Source organism: Hemitrygon akajei, chromosome 28 (assembly GCF_048418815.1).
Source record: "Hemitrygon akajei chromosome 28, sHemAka1.3, whole genome shotgun sequence".
In the NCBI taxonomy this organism is placed as follows: Eukaryota; Metazoa; Chordata; class Chondrichthyes; order Myliobatiformes; family Dasyatidae; genus Hemitrygon; species Hemitrygon akajei.
Genome location: NC_133151.1, coordinates 2,857,555 through 2,873,274, shown reverse-complemented (window position 1 = coordinate 2,873,274; position 15,720 = coordinate 2,857,555). Strand labels below are relative to the sequence as shown.

The 15,720-nt window shown below is 48.0% G+C and overlaps 1 protein-coding gene across 4 annotated transcripts in view; it reads right to left on the bottom strand.

The window, feature by feature from the left end:
- LOC140717621 (spectrin beta chain, non-erythrocytic 1-like) overlaps positions 1 to 15,720 on the bottom strand; it is a 448,197-nt gene that overhangs the window by 276,481 nt on the left and 155,996 nt on the right. Inside the window, exons 1-2 of one of the 4 annotated variants that reach the window (XM_073031204.1) lie at positions 1,641 to 1,827; positions 1,237 to 1,341 (exon numbers count right to left, since the gene is read on the bottom strand). The exons of the other annotated variants lie outside the window; for them this stretch is intronic. The gene's annotated coding sequence lies outside the window, so the exon portion shown is untranslated. Of the gene's footprint in view, positions 1 to 1,236; positions 1,342 to 1,640; positions 1,828 to 15,720 lie in introns of those variants that run through there. 4 annotated transcript variants of the gene reach the window in all.

Below are 15,720 nucleotides of genomic sequence, written 5' to 3'. Positions count from 1 at the left end.
AGTCAAACCGGGTGGGCATATTTCTTTTTTTAAAAAATACCGAAAACATGCATTGTAAGAGGTCCTTGAAAGTGAGTCTGCAGATCACGGAATCAGTGATCAGAGCAGCGCTGGGTGAAGTTACCCACGCCAGTTCAGGAGCCTGTCGGGTAGTAACTGTTCCTGAACCTGGTGGTGTGGCACCTCAGGCCTAGTGGCAGTAGCGAGAAGAGATGGCGGGGTCTTTGATGATGGATGTTTTCTCGTGGCAGCACTCCTTGTAAACGGTCTCAATGGGGGGGGGGGGGGGGTTTCCTGGGATGGTCTAACAGAAACAGAAAAAGCTTCTGCAGATGCTGGAAATCCGGAGTAACACACCGTCCACGAAGGGCCTTGGCCCAAAATGTCAGCCATACGGGACGCTGCCTGACCCGCTGAGCTCCTCCTGCATTTTGTGCCGATCGCTCTATCAACTGCACCTGAGGCTACTGAGTTCAGCTTTAACTTTTAACAGTGGCATCCGTGCACAAAAGCTGGACAAGGGAGCGTGTGGCGGCGACAGCCTACACGGGGACCTCAGCAGATCAGGCAGTGCCTGCGCGGGGAAGCAACTGTCAAAAGTTTCAGACTGAGACCCCGTGGCAGCACCGCGTACCAGTTCCAAGCAAGCAAAATTTTTTTTTTCAAAAAAAATCAGCTGACAGCAACGCCCAACATCAAACTCCTGTGATTCGCTCGAGCCCAGCGAATGACCGAAACCCGGTCTTTCAGCACCAACGACTTGCAGCTCGAGAGTAGTAGCGCATTTTAAAAAAATGGCTGCTGTTCTGCAAACGCAAGGACAGGAGCTCTTGCACAAGAGAGGCTGCAGAGGCTGGGAATCCAGAGCAGCACACTAACATACAATCAACAGGCTCCAACACTTGCCCCAACAGAAGGGGCACCAGGTGAACGCACACAGTTTCCTTACCCCATGGCAAAGCTGAAGAGAGGTATACAAGGGCTGTCAACTTTGGGGCACTGACCTTTCCCCGACATCAAAGAACCCCTTGAAACAACTCAACTGGTAAAGTAAAGAGTCTGAGCTCGTGGACAGGAACAATTCACCACGGGTCCCTTTTAATTCTTTCCGCAGAGGTGCTTAAAAGGTACTGGCACTGCTCGGTGGCCTACGTACAGAATACACTGACAGCACTGTGCAAACTCCCAACGCAGGTGTCCGGTGTCAGCAAGAAAGGCGGGAAGGGGAACGCTTACCTTGCAGTTGCTTGAATCTCCCTCCAGGACGCTGGAATACTGGGCTGAGTTGATATAGGCAGCTGGCGATAAGGGTGGTGTCATGGACCTCCTCTGGATCTCCATCTGGGCGAGCCGAGCCGGGAAGATTCCGAAGGGGGAGAAAAACGCCTCACGTCAAGGAATATGCAAGCGTGGGGAAAAGGAATCCCTTTCTCGCCGAGAGCCAGGTTGTTGAAAAATCAGTGGTTCACGGCAGACTGCGAGGGAAGAACTCCCTCCGGCGTTCTTTTCTCCAACCCCCTTCTACCAGCACTCCCCCCAACTTTTACGCTTGCCCTACTTTTTCTGAGCGGCGGGGGGGAGGAGAAAAATCTCTCGCAGCCACTTTAATCCACAGGTTGCCTTCTCTTCTGTTCACTTACATTCCAGTCAGGGCTGTCTCTGCCAAATTCCAGAAGCCCGAGAGTAAAATCTGAGATTCTTTGGCTGTCTGCTGCCCCGGAGAGCTCTCTGCGAGCCGAGCGTGTGTACACAAACACACCTTGCCGACTGTGCCGAGGGCTGGCCTCCCTGTGACCAGCAGCCGGGCGTGCTCAGCACTGACACCGTTCAATTCATTATCATAGCAGCAAGGTAGGATCGGACCATTGTGCAAAGGTGTGTGGGGGGGGGGGGTGGAGTGGCAGGAAAAGGAAGCGGGGGTCTGAAGTTACTCGGGTCGCACCGTCCGCAGTGTCAAAGGCTGGACTCCTCACGCTGCCTGGAGTGCACAGTCCAAACACTTTAATGTTTAAAATGAGCTGATAACACCTTGTTGTGAAAGGGTGAACTATTTCAGAAATGACAGCATTGCGAACATCAGATGCTCCCGCCCATTTCTTCTGAACTTGGCTCAGAAAGGAAGCAGCTTTGTTTTTCTCCTCTCTCTCTCTCTGTTCCCTCCCTCCGACCTCCTCCACCCCACCTACCAGCCCCTCCCTCCACCCCCCCCCCCCCCGCATTCACTTCCACCTCGTGACTGCTCTGACACATCTGCTTTGCAAACTTTGGTTACCAGCAATCGTGAGTATCGCCGCCCCTCATAATTACTAAAGTTTGCAATGGAAAAAAATCTACCTGCAGCTTCCCAACAAAATAAAATAAGCAGTTTTGCAGCACTCAAGAGTTCCTCACTTCAAAGCTCTCCGGCGCAATACCAATGATGGAGCAACAGAAATGATAACGTGGCTTCTAGGGACTTCTTGCATAATTACAACCGCTGTTTCATGTACTGTGGGTCTCTTCGCACGTGTCCTGTAGAAAAGGCACGCTCTATTCGTTACATTTATCAGCCGGTGGTCAAAAAAGACCAAGAATTGATTGAGAACTTCAGGAAGCGAAGTCTTGGGGGTCAGCAGTGGAAAAGGTGGGCGATTTTGAGTCCTGGGTGTCAGCATCTCCGAAGATTTATCCTGGGACCAGCACGTTGATGCAATTACAGTCGGCCCTCCCACCCGCAGATTCCCCACGCGCGGATTCAACCAACTGCGGATCAGGAAAACCCGGAAGTTCTCTCTCCAGCACTCGTTGTTTGAGCATGTACAGACTATTTTTTCTTGTCATTATTCCCTAAACAATACAGTGTAACAACTATTTACATAGCATTTACATTGTATTAGGTATTATAAGTAGTCTAGAAATGACCTAAAAGTACAGGCAGTCCCCGGGGTTATGAACGAGTTCCGTTCCTGAGTCAGTCTTTAAGTTGGATTTGAAGTCGGAACAGGTACATCCGATATTATTTAGCGTCAGTTAGTCAAACATTTTCCTTAGTACATAGTACATATTTTACCTTGCTATGCATATAAAACACTTAAGAAGCATACGTATTTCAATAATTTAACCACTGTGTTGCTTAGTAATAACTGTAGCTTTCATCAAGGCAGGGCCTTTCACATGCTCCATTAAAATTGTTCCTATCGTTGACCGACTAGCCTAACGCTTTTCCAATGACCGATAGCGTTTCACCTCTTTCCGATCGCTTTATTACTTTCACCTTATTTTCAATCGCGATCGCGATTATTTTCGTGAGCAGAAACACTGCGGATTCAGAGCTGCGTCGCCGGGTCCTAACGTCCACCGCACTGAGTCATTTTAAATAAAGTCCAGGCTTCCGCTGGGTCCTAAAGACCACCACACTGATACATGATAAATAAGGGACTTGAGCATCCGCGTTTTTTGGTATCCGCGGGGGGTCTCGGAACCAATTCCCCGCGGATGAGGAGGGCCGACTGTACGAAGAGGCACAACAACGGCTATATATCATTAAGAGTTTGAGGAGATTTGGTACGCCGCCAAGGACTCCAGCAAATTTCTACAGGTGGAGGCCACTGCCTCACCGTCTGATACGGGCGGGATCGGAAAAGGCTGCAGAGACTCGCAAACTCAGCCGGTCCATCACAGACACTAGCCTCCCCAGGCTCCCTCGGTGCCTCATAAAGGTAGTGCCCCTCACCATCCAGGACACGACTTCTCCTCATTTCAACCATCAGGGAGGAGATTCAGGAACAGCTTCTTCCCTTCTGTCATCGCAATGAACCAACCCCATGAACACCACCTCATTATTTTTGCACTACTTATTTAATTTAGTTTAGATACGGTTCTTTTGCAATTTATAGTGTTTTTAATGTATTGCACTGCTCTGTTGCTGCAAAACGACAGGTTGGTGATAGGTTAGGACTTCATTCCTCAGAACGTAGAAGATGAAGGGGAGATTTGGTAGAGGCATACAAAGTCATGAGGGCATAGATAGGGTAAATGCAAGCAGGCTTTTTCCACTGAGGTTGGATGGGACTACAACCAGAGGTCACGGGCTAATGGCGAAACGTAAAAAGTTCAAGGGAAACTTCTTTGCTCAGAGGATCGTGAGAGTGTGGAACGAGCTGCCAATGCAAGTGGTGCACGTGCAACGTTTAAGAGAAGTTTGGATAGGTACGTGGATGGGAGGGGTATGGAGGGCGATGGTCCCGGAGCAGGTAAGCGGGGGTAGACTGCTTAAATAGTTCGGCACTGACCAGATGGGCCGAAGGGCCTGTTTCTGAGCTGGAGTTTCCTACGACTCTGTGTTGCACCCATTCTGATTCAAGGCATTCAGACTCCCTGATGCATTTGATACAAACCAGCGGCGAAGCCTCACGGCAGAATGAACCCCTGCCTGTGCTTCGTGAGCGAATCCCTGAGCAACAGGGAGGGAAAGCACCAGCCACGGTTGCTGTTTTGACTCGGCTTTGTCTTGGTCTCTTTACTCAGTATGATACTGACCTGATACACAGAACAAACAAACTTCTACAGTCCAATAGAAGCTTGTTTATTCAGTTGATAGTAGGGCTTCACACAGAATCAAATGCTTCTCCTGACTCCACCAGAAACAGCTCAGTGGTGGGGCAATCCAGTAAGGTTTGATCTTTATTTATTTACTTTTTATTTACTATTGAGGTAGGGCACAGAACAGGCCCTTCGAGCCGCACAGCCCAGCATCTCCCTAGCCTGATCACTGGACAATTTACAATGACCAACACGACAATCAGAGTTCAAAGTATAATTTATTATCAGAGTACATACAGGTCACTGTATACAACCCTGAGATTCTTTTCCCCGAACCGTAAGCAGGATCAATGCACAACAAACTGTGAAAATGCAAATATCAGTAATTAGCAATAAATAACGAGAACATGACTCAACAAGATAAAGAGTTCTTAAAGTGAGATCACTTGCACGGTACATCTTGATGGATGGGCAAGTGAGTGTGGTTGTCCCCTTTTGTTCAGGAGCCTGATGGTTGAGGGGTAGTAACTGTTCCTGAACCTGGTGGTGTGAGTCCTGAGGCTCCTGTACCTTCTACCTGATGGTTGAGGGGTAGTAACTGTTCCTGAACCTGGTGGTGCGAGTCCTGAGGCTCCTGTACCTTCTACCTGATGGTTGAGGGGTAGTAACTGTCCCTGAACCTGGTGGTGTGAGTCCTGAGGCTCCTGTACCTCCTTCCTGATGGTTGAGGGGTAGTAACTGTTCCTGAACCTGGTGGTGCGAGTCCTGAGGCTCCTGTACCTTCTACCTGATGGTTGAGGGGTAGTAACTGTCCCTGAACCTGGTGGTGTGAGTCCTGAGGCTCCTGTACCTCCTTCCTGATGGTTGAGGGGTAGTAACTGTTCCTGAACCTGGTGGTGTGAGTCCTGAGGCTCCTGTACCTTCTACCTGATGGTTGAGGGGTAGTAACTGTCCCTGAACCTGGTGGTGTGAGTCCTGAGGCTCTTGTACCTCCTTCCTGATGGTTGTGGGGTAGTAACTGTCCCTGAACCTGGTGGTGTGAGTCCTGAGGCTCTTGTACCTCCTTCCTGATGGTTGTGGGGTAGTAACTGTCCCTGAACCTGGTGGTGTGAGTCCTGAGGCTCTTGTACCTCCTTCCTGATGGTTGAGGGGTAGTAACTGTCCCTGAACCTGGTGGTGTGAGTCCTGAGGCTCCTGTACCTTCTACCTGATGGCAGCAACGAGAAAAGAGCACAACCTGGGAGGTGAGGTTCTCTGATGACAGATGCTGCTTTCCTATGACAGTAATTGGTTGAACAAGTTAGGTCTTTATTCTTTGGAGCGTAGAAGGTTGAGGGGGGGGCGATAGAGGAATTTAAAATTATGAGGGGGATAGATAGAGTTGACGTGGATAGGCTTTTTCCATTGAGAGTAGGGGAGATTCAAACAAGAGGACATGAGTTGAGAGTTAGGGGGCAAAAGTTTAGGGGTAACACAAGGGGAAATTCTTTACTCAGAGAGTGGTCGCTGTGTGGAACGAGCTTCCAGTAGAAGTGGTAGAGGCAGGTTCGATTTTGTCATTAAAAAAAAAATTGGATAGGTATATGGAGAGGAAAGGAATGGAGGGTTATGGGCTGAGTGCGGGCCGGTGGGACTAGGTGAGAGTAAGCGTTCGGCACGGACTAGAAGGGCCGAGATGGCCTGTTTCCGTGCTGTAATTGTTATATGGTTATAATTCATATGGGTGTGCTCAATAGTTGGGAGGCCTTTAACCGTGATGTACTGGGCCGTATCTACTACCTTTTTGTTGGATTTTACGTTCAAAGGCATTGGGATTCCCCTACCAGGCCACAATGCAGCCAGTCAGTCCACTACACATCTATAGACCAATCGGTGCATCTTTGGACTGTGGGAGGAAACCAGAGCGCGCGGAGGAAACCCATGCGGTCACGGGGAGAACGTACAAACTCCTTGAAGGCAGTGGCGGGAATCGAACCCGGGTGACTGGTACTGTAAAGTGTTGTGCTAACCACTACGCTACCGCATTGGCCTGAGTGCGAGTGCTCCGAATTCCTGATGTTCCCAGAGCGTTCTTGTGCAGGACGCTCCAAAGGCAGGAGTGCACCCGTGATTCGCTGTGTGGGTCACAACGGAGGATCGTGCTGCATCGTCTGAGCTGTATTTAGTACGCAAGTACGCACGTCACCGCAGTTATTTAACTGGAGCAGATGCAAAAACTCTCAAACAGCTATGGAAAATAGACATATGGGGGGGGGGGGGGAAACGCTGAAGCATACAGAAAGTTGTAAAATTAGCTCACTCCATCGTGACTACTACCCTCCTTAGTGTCCAAGACATCTTCAAGAAGCGGTGCCTCAGAAAGGCAGCGTCCATCATTAAGGACCCCCACCACCCAGGACATGCCCCCTTTTCATTGCTACCATCAGGGAGGAGGTACAGGAGCCTGAAGACACACACTCAGCGATTCAGGAACAGCTTCTTCCCCTCCACCATCAGGGAGGAGGTACAGGAGCCTGAAGGCACACACTCAACGATTCAGGAACAGCTTCTTCCCCTCTGCCATCAGGAAGGAGGTTCAGAAGCCTGAAGACACACACTCAACGATTCAGGAACAGCTTCTTCCCCTCTGCCATCAGGGAGGAGGTACAGGAGCCTGAAGTCACACACTCAACAATTCAGGAACAGCTTCTTCCCCTCTGCCATCAGGGAGGAGGTACAGGAGCCTGAAGACACACACTCAGCGATTCAGGAACAGCTTCTTCCCCTCTGCCATCAGGGAGGAGGTACAGGAGCCTGAAGACACACACTCAACGATTCAGGAACAGCTTCTTCCCCTCTGCCATCCGATTCCTGAATGGACATTGAACCCTACCTCGTTTTTTTTTTTATTATTTCTGGTTTTGCAATATTTTTAATTTAACAATTTAGTATACATGTGCTTTCTGTAATTGATTTACTTCTTTCTTCTATACTATCATGCATCGTATTGCACTGCTAGCAGCCAAGTCACCAAATTTCCCGACATAAACCGGTAATGTTAAACCTGATTCTGACTCTGAAGCATCAAAGCTAACAAGCTACGACTTAACAGAATATATAATTAATGAATTGCTTACGTAAAATTCTCATATGCGGTACCAGTAAAATTAAAAACAGGAATTTTACTCAGTGCTGTTCCAGCAAGGATATTTCAGGCAAAACATGATTATACTGGAAAGGGGATGGAGGACATTTATGGGATGGGGCATGTTAGTTATGTAAAGATTGTATGGCTGTTCCTCCCCGTGCTTGGGGGCCCCCATCGGGCGGCAACCACCGTTCCTTTAGCATTTATCTTGCTTTTAACGAGGCCGACTTGCTAGCTCGACACTCAACCCAGTACGCAAAGAGCTAGCTAGATTCGATCCCAGGATCACTCACCTGGAAGTCTGGCCCGATGTCATTACACGGACAGACAGCAAAGACACCACTGGCCAGCAAAGAATGGACAGGACAGGGTGACTTCCTTTTGAACAGAGGAGGCTGGACAGGGAAAAGTCTAGAGCAAGGGTTTCCAACCTGGGGTTCATGGACTCCTAGGTTAATGGCGAGGGTCCATGCTGTAAAAGAAAGGCTGTGAACCCCTGGTCGAGAGGGAGTTCATTGAAACATATAAGATTATTAAGGGATTGGACACGCTGGAGGCAGGAAGCATGTTCCCGATGTTGGGGGAGTCCAGAACTAGAGGCCACAGTTTAAGAATAAGGGGTAGGCCATTTAGAACAGAGATGCGGAAAAACTTTTTCACCCAGAGAGTGATGGATATGTGGAATGCTCTGCCCCAGAAGGCAGTGGATGCCAAGTCTCTGGATGCATTCAAGAAAGAGTTAGATAGAGCTCTTATAGATAGCGGAGTCAAGGGATATGGGGAGAGGGCAGGAACAGGGTACTGATTGTGTATGATCAGCCATGATCACAGTAAATGGCGGTGCTGGCTAGAAGGGCCGAATGGCCTACTCCTGCACCTACTGTCTATTGTCTATTGAGTGGCCACAGACAGAATGTCTCCCTGTAGTAGGGAAGAACAGGACCAGAGAGCACAGCCTCAGAACACAACAGAGATGAGGGATTTCTTTAGCTGGAGGGTGGTGAATCTGTGGAATTCATTGTCACAGGCGGCTGCGGAGGCCAATGCAGGTTGATAGGCTCTTGATTAGTGAGAGTGTCAAGGGGAGAAGACAGGAGAATGGGGTTGAGAGGGTTAACAAATCAGCCATGATGGAATGGCACTGCAGTCTCCTCCGGAAATAGAGACGGCTCTGACCCATCTTGTAGACAGCCTCAGTGTTCTTTGACCAGTCCAGTTTATTGTCAGTTCGTATCCCCAGGTATTTGTAATCCTCCACCATGTCCACACTGACCCCTTGGATGAAAACAGGGGTCACCGGTGCCTCAGCCCTCCTCAGGTCCACCACCAGCTCCTGAAAAATGTCTTTTTCACATTAAGCTGCAGATGATTCTGCTCACACCATGTGACAAAGTTTCCCACCGTAGTCCTGTACTCAGCTTCATCTCCCTTGCTGATGCATCCAACTATGGCCGAGTGATCAGAACATATAGATACGATGGCAGAAAATCAGCCACCAAAAATTATTATAGCCCAATACTTACCTCCTGCAAGAAGAGATTAGAGTCGTAGAAAAGTACAGCACAGAAACAGACCCTCTGGCCCATCTAGTCCATGCCAAAACCATTTAAACTGCCTACTCATTGATCTCCACCGGGACCATAGCCCACCACACCCCTACCATTCATGCACCTATCCAAACTTCTCTTAAATGTTGAAATTGAGCTCGCATGCACCCCTTGTGCTGGCAGCTCGGTACCGCCACACTCCCACGGCCCTCTGGGTGAAGTAGTTTCCTCTCGTGCTGCCCTTAACGTTCTGCAAAGTCAGCTCAGTGAGTGTACGTTACTGCACAGCAAACACGTGGTACACTTCTGAAGCAAAAACGTTAACCTTGGGGGTTAAACACTTTTGCACAGAGCACCACTGAAATGCAATGCCTTCACTTCAAATAAACATTTTGTGTTTGGGTATCAGATCTGTCACATCGCAGAATCAGTGGGGGAGGCAGGAAGTTGAGGGTTGAGAGCGGCAGGAGCACAGGATGCTTACATGGGCAGGAAATCAGTTCATCCCCAGCTGCACGAGGTGATCTCCTCTCCCTCCAACAACACTTTAACAACTACTGCCAAGGTCATTTTTATATTTCAAAAGCTAACTTCACTCATAATAAAAAATATATACACAAATGAACAAGCACAGTGCATTGTCTTTTAGGTTCTTAAAGTCATTTGCTCTGTACATCAGGCGGTGTTAGTGTGCTCCAGTTGCATGTGGCGCTGTGGCTGTGAACAAAGTCACCAGAGAGAGCGAGAGAGAGAGACACACACGCGTACACACACAGTCTTTGGGGGAAAGGGGGGAGGGGTGGAAGGGGAGGGGGGAAGGGGAGGGGGGAAGGGGAGAGGGGAAGGGGAGAGGGGAAGGGGAGAGGGGGTGCAGGGGGGAGAGATTTCTTGACACAACATTACAGCGCATTTTATATGTTTAAAAAAAAAGCAAAGGTAACAGGACAATTTACCCTCACAATGCTTCTTTTGAGTTGTATGTAATTTCTCCAAAACCCTGGACCTTCACACCGAAACACCGGGGTTACTGGGGTCTCATTAACGTCAGTTACTGGGGTCTCTCAGTCGGATCCATGTAATGGGATGTTGATTGCATTCATGCATATGCAGACATCTCAGTCAAGTGAAAGTCTCCCGCTCCGCAATCTGCTCTAAACGCTGGGGTCTCTCAGTCGTATTCATGCAATAGGGGGAGTGTTGATTGCATTCATGCATATGCAGACATCTCTGGTCAACTGGTGTTTTCTGGTCTTCAGTTTACTCTAAAGTGCAGCTCCAGGAAGACCCCTGGTCCAAGCTGCATTTTAAATTCAATCTACAATCCACATTCAGATCTGAAGACTGGTTGCTATTGAAGTCAATATTTGTTATATGGAATATCTCCAGAATATGCCGTAACACACGGCACCATTGCCATTCATTGCTCTGGGATGATACACCCTTTTCCTCCAGACTCAGCCCCTCAATATCCAATAACAGAATGAGCCTAAACCGTGGTCCTTCTCCACAAAGCTTTCTCATTGGCTGCACCAAGCCTCCATGCGCCCCTCAGCCTGGAGTGTGCCAGTCAACACCATTCCCTCATGCTCATCTCATCGTACTCAAAGGCTAACAGATTTTTTTTTTTGCAGACTAAAGGGTGCCTTTCACCGAATCGACGATCTTGCAGCAGCGCTTCACGCCCGTCCCTGCAGGCGAGGATGATGCTATTTCCAGGAACAAAAAACACTTAAATGAATCCTCAACTCACAGTTATAACATCTTACCATATGAAAGAAAAGGCCCCAAAACCCAGTAGCTAAAATAACAAGGAAACGATTATTATTTTAAAATCTAAAACACGTTAATGCCTAAAAAATACTTCCTCCGTTCAGTTGTTTTGAAAGAGCGTTCAGATGAACCTTAAAAGCATTAACCCTAATCTGCAACGTTTGATAACTTGCTGCACATTCCTGTGGGCAGCTGTGACACCGAACAAACAGAATTACTTCACTACTGAGGGATAGATAACATCTCGGACTACACCACACACTTAGCAAACCTATTTTTTTCTCTTAAAAGAGAAAATACAACATGTCACCCATTTTCCGGCAATGGTCAATTGTTTACAGGTGAACTATGCACCCACAGCAGGTCCGCAATATCAAATTCAGCCATGGTCAGAACCATTTAATTAAGCCATTTCCCAAGGAATTTTAAATAGTGCCTCACTGGCTCACATCGGCCAGACTTAAGGACTCCACAACTCATGTTCTCTCTCTGTATGTGTGTATAATAAATGTTTATTTGCACAATTTGCTTTCTTTTGCACATTAATTGTTTGATCTATAGACTTTCATAAGTTCTACTGCATTTCCTCATAGAGAGATCAGAAGTGGAGAGAGTGAGCAATTTCAAGTTCCTGGCTGTCAATATCTCCGAGGATCTAACCTGGTCCCAGCATATCGATGAAGCTACAAAGAAGGCAAGACAGTGGCTATACTTCATCAGGAGTTTGAGGAGATTTGGTTTGTCACCTAAAACACTCAAAAACTTCCAACAGGTTGTAAACTAAGTCAGCTCCATCATGGGCACCAGCCTGCGTAATATCCAGGACATCTTCAAGGAGCAGAGTTTCAGAAAGGCAGAATCCATCATTAAGGACCCCCACTACCCAGGACATGCCCTCTTTTCATTGCTACCATCAGGGAGGAGGTACAGGAGCCTGAAGACACACACTCAACGATTCAGGAACAGCTTCTTCCCCTCTGCTGTCCGATTTCTGAACAGACACTGAGACCATGAACACCACCTCTGCCTTTTCATTTCTGTTCCTGCACTACTTATTTTAAACGTAACTATTTAATATATATTTACTATAATTCAGTTTTTATTTTTATTAAGTATTGCATTGTACTGTTGCCTCAAAGATAATAAATTTCATGACATGTGCCGGTGATATTAAACCTGATTCCGATTTCAAACAAGAGAAAATCTGCAGACGCTGGAAATCCAAGCAACACACACAAAATGCTGGAAGAACTCAGCAGGCCAGGGTACAGTCGACATTTCGGGCCAAGGCCCTTCATCAGGACTGGAGGGAAATAAAAGATTATTCTGATTTCTTTATTTTCCTGGAAATGCCAAGTTATTACATGGTGACATATATGTACTTTGATAACAAACAGCGTTAAGTTGCTCTGTTTCAATGTACTTCTGCTGAAAGAAATCCTCTTTTGGCCTCTTCTCCTTTCCCTGTTAAATCACAACACCACCATTATAAACTGTTTCAAGTTTAGAGATTCAGATCCACCACAGAGCAGTCTGGAAATTGATGAGGTTACCCCCATCATCAGCCCAGGACCTTCCAACTCAACTCTGTCCGCTGCAGTTTTCTTGACGTCTCCAGAGGTACCCCAAATCAAAGAGTTAAGAGATTCGATCTTTATAAATAAAAAGCAGTCAGATGAAGTCCTGGACAAGAGAGTGGGGTGTTAGCTTTCATAAGTCGAGGGATAGAGTTTAAGAGTCGCGGGATAACGATGCAGCTCTATAAAACTCTGGTTGGGCCACACTTGGGAGTACTGTGTCCAGTTCTGGTCGAAGGATGTGGAAGCATTGGAAAGGGTACAGAGGAGATTTACCAGGATGCTGCCTGGTTTAGAGAGTATGCATTATGATCAGAGGTTAAGGAAGTTAGGGTTTTACTCTGTGGAGAGAAGGAGGATGAGAGGAGACATGATAGAGGTGTACAAGATATTAAGAGGAATAGACAGAGTGGACAGCCAGCGCCTCTTCCCCAGGGCACCACTGCTCAGTACAAGAGGACATGGCTTTAAGGTAAGGGGAGGGAAGTTCAAGGGGGATATTAGAGGAAGATTTTTCACTCAGAGAGTGGTTGGTGCGTGGAATGCACAGCCTGAGCCAGTGGTGGAGGCAGATACACTAGTAAAGTTTAAGAGACTACTTACAGGTATATGGAGGAATTTAAAGTGGGGGGATATATGGGAGGCAGGGTTTAAGGGTTGGCACAACATTGTGGACCGAAGGGCCTGTACTGTGCTGTATTGTTCTATGTTCTACGTAACTAGAACGATTTCTGCATCTTATGTTTATCTTTACTCTTCCTCGGGAAGTGGGTGTCACGGGCAACCCTGACATTTATTTCCCCTGTATTCTTTTCAGCTGAGGTATTAACAGCCAACTAGGTACCAAAACGGCCGGAGCAGAGCGCGCAAGACCAGAGTGAGCCGGCGAGGCTCAGTTAGAACCGCTCACGGCCACCTGCAGGAGAGGCGGCGAGCAGCAGCCATCGCCGCTCGTCGAAGGAGGAAAGCAGTATCAGCGGCTCCGCTTCCAGACCCAGCACAGTCCTCACCTCCTCACCGTGGCCGCCAACGTCGCTCACAACTCAGGACTCGGCAGCCACCCACCAACAGGCAACTGAACGGCACAAACCTCAGACAGGGTGGACAACCAATCAATCAAATCAATAAATCACATCGACTGAGCCCGGAATCATATACTGGCCAGACCGATTTTCTTTCTTTGAGGTTACCGAGAAAGCAAGATGTGCGTTCATAGTTCTGCGGTAACAATCATGGATACTGGCTTTGTAACTCCAACTCAATTACTCAGATTTGAATTTTCGCAGCTGCCTCTTTGGTCTTCAAACTCATTTCCAGATTATCAGGCCATTAGACAGTATGGTGACCGTTTTGCTGCCACGTGGCTTTTTTGATGGTTTTCAACTGAATACAGTAAAAATGTCAGAAAATAAAAATATTCAACCTGAAGAAGTAATACAATTTTATTTAGTTATTGATTGAGATGCAGCGTGGAATCATGGAGCAAAGCACCCTCCGCCGCCCCCAATTTAACCCTCCTGGCCTCATCACGGGACAATTTACAATGACCAATTAACCTACCAATCAGTACATCTTTGGACTGTGGGAGGAAACCGGAGCACCCGGAGGAAACCCACGCAGCCACAGGGAGAACGTGCAAACTCCTCAAAGGCAGTGTTGAACCCGGGTCGCCGGTACTGTAAAGCGCCGCGCTAACTGCCACGCGACCATTCCGCCCCCATTTGCATACCAATTAACGCTTCTGAAGTGGTTTATAGAACACGCAGTAAGCTCTGGAGGCTGAAAGGGAAGTGGCAAATCGGAAATGCAAAAATAAAGGAGGGTGGGAAGCTGATACCGTCGCATACAGAGAGAAAAGCTGCAGATGCTGGAAGACCAAAGCAACACACACACACACACACACACACACACACACACACACACACACACACACACACACACACACACACACACACACAGGCAGCATCCATGGAAAAGAACAAACAGTCAACGTTTTGGGCTGAGACCCTTCGTCGGAACTGTGCATGCCTCAATTGGTATTTATCAGGTACCGATGAAGGATCTCAGCCCAAAATGTCAGCTTCTTTATTCCTCTCCCATAGATGCTGCCTGACCTGCAGAATTTCTCCAGCATTTTGTGTGCGCTGCTCTGGATTTCCAGCATCTGCTGAATCTCTTCTGTTTATGTTGATATTTAATAGGGTGACTTTTAACAAACAACACGAATGACAGCAATCAGTTAATAATCACGCTGATGATTTTTGCAACGTCAATAGAAATGGTAAACCGCAATATTTGCGAGCTAAGCTGAACTAAGAGAAGTGATGCACAATGTTCTCCTGTGGTGGATACTGAGAGAAATGTTTGTCCCCTGTGACATGGCCACTCACCATCAGTTTTAACTTTCAAGTTTGTCATGTGCACATAGGAACACAGAGTTTTAACAACCAGCACAGCCGAGAGTGTGGTGGGGGGCAGCCCGCAAGTGTCGCCACACATACCCACGATGCCTGGCAGAACAGCAGAGAACGCAACGAGCAACCGAACAGCCACAGCAAAAGTGAACCCCATTCCTCTCTCCCAACGGCTCACGTACGCAGTCCTTTAACCCCAGGACTGGCCGAGCAGCAAACCTGCCCCCCCCCCCCCCCCCCACCCACCAGTGGTCTCGCAGGATTTCGCAGACTCAGTTCCGGCCGATAGACCTCAACCTCCGATTCAACCCTCGTGCTCGATCCCAGGCCACAACAATCCCAGAACATGAGGCCTCGAACTCCGGTCCCACTAGTTTGCAAACCTGTTCTGTCACTGGACCTCATTCTACTCACCCGCATAAAATTTGGGCTCCCGAACCTGCCGACAACTTGATGATGGAAAATGGGGGGAGGTGCTTTCATTCACTCTGCCAGCCCAAAATCTGATCACAGATGATTCACATCCGTGTCACTGGTTTTCGAATGCGAAGGAAACTTAGGACTCCGGCCTGACCTCTAATTCCCCCACATTCCCGTCCTGTCCCTAAACTCTAATCCGACCCCCTAATTTCACACTCTGCCCCGCAAATCCACCCTTGCGAACAATTCAAAAGCAGCTAAATCTGAGCTGCCCCTCATCATTATTCATCACAATTCTCAAGGAGATGCAAAGAGCAAATCCCAGAAGATGCACTGTTACAGTC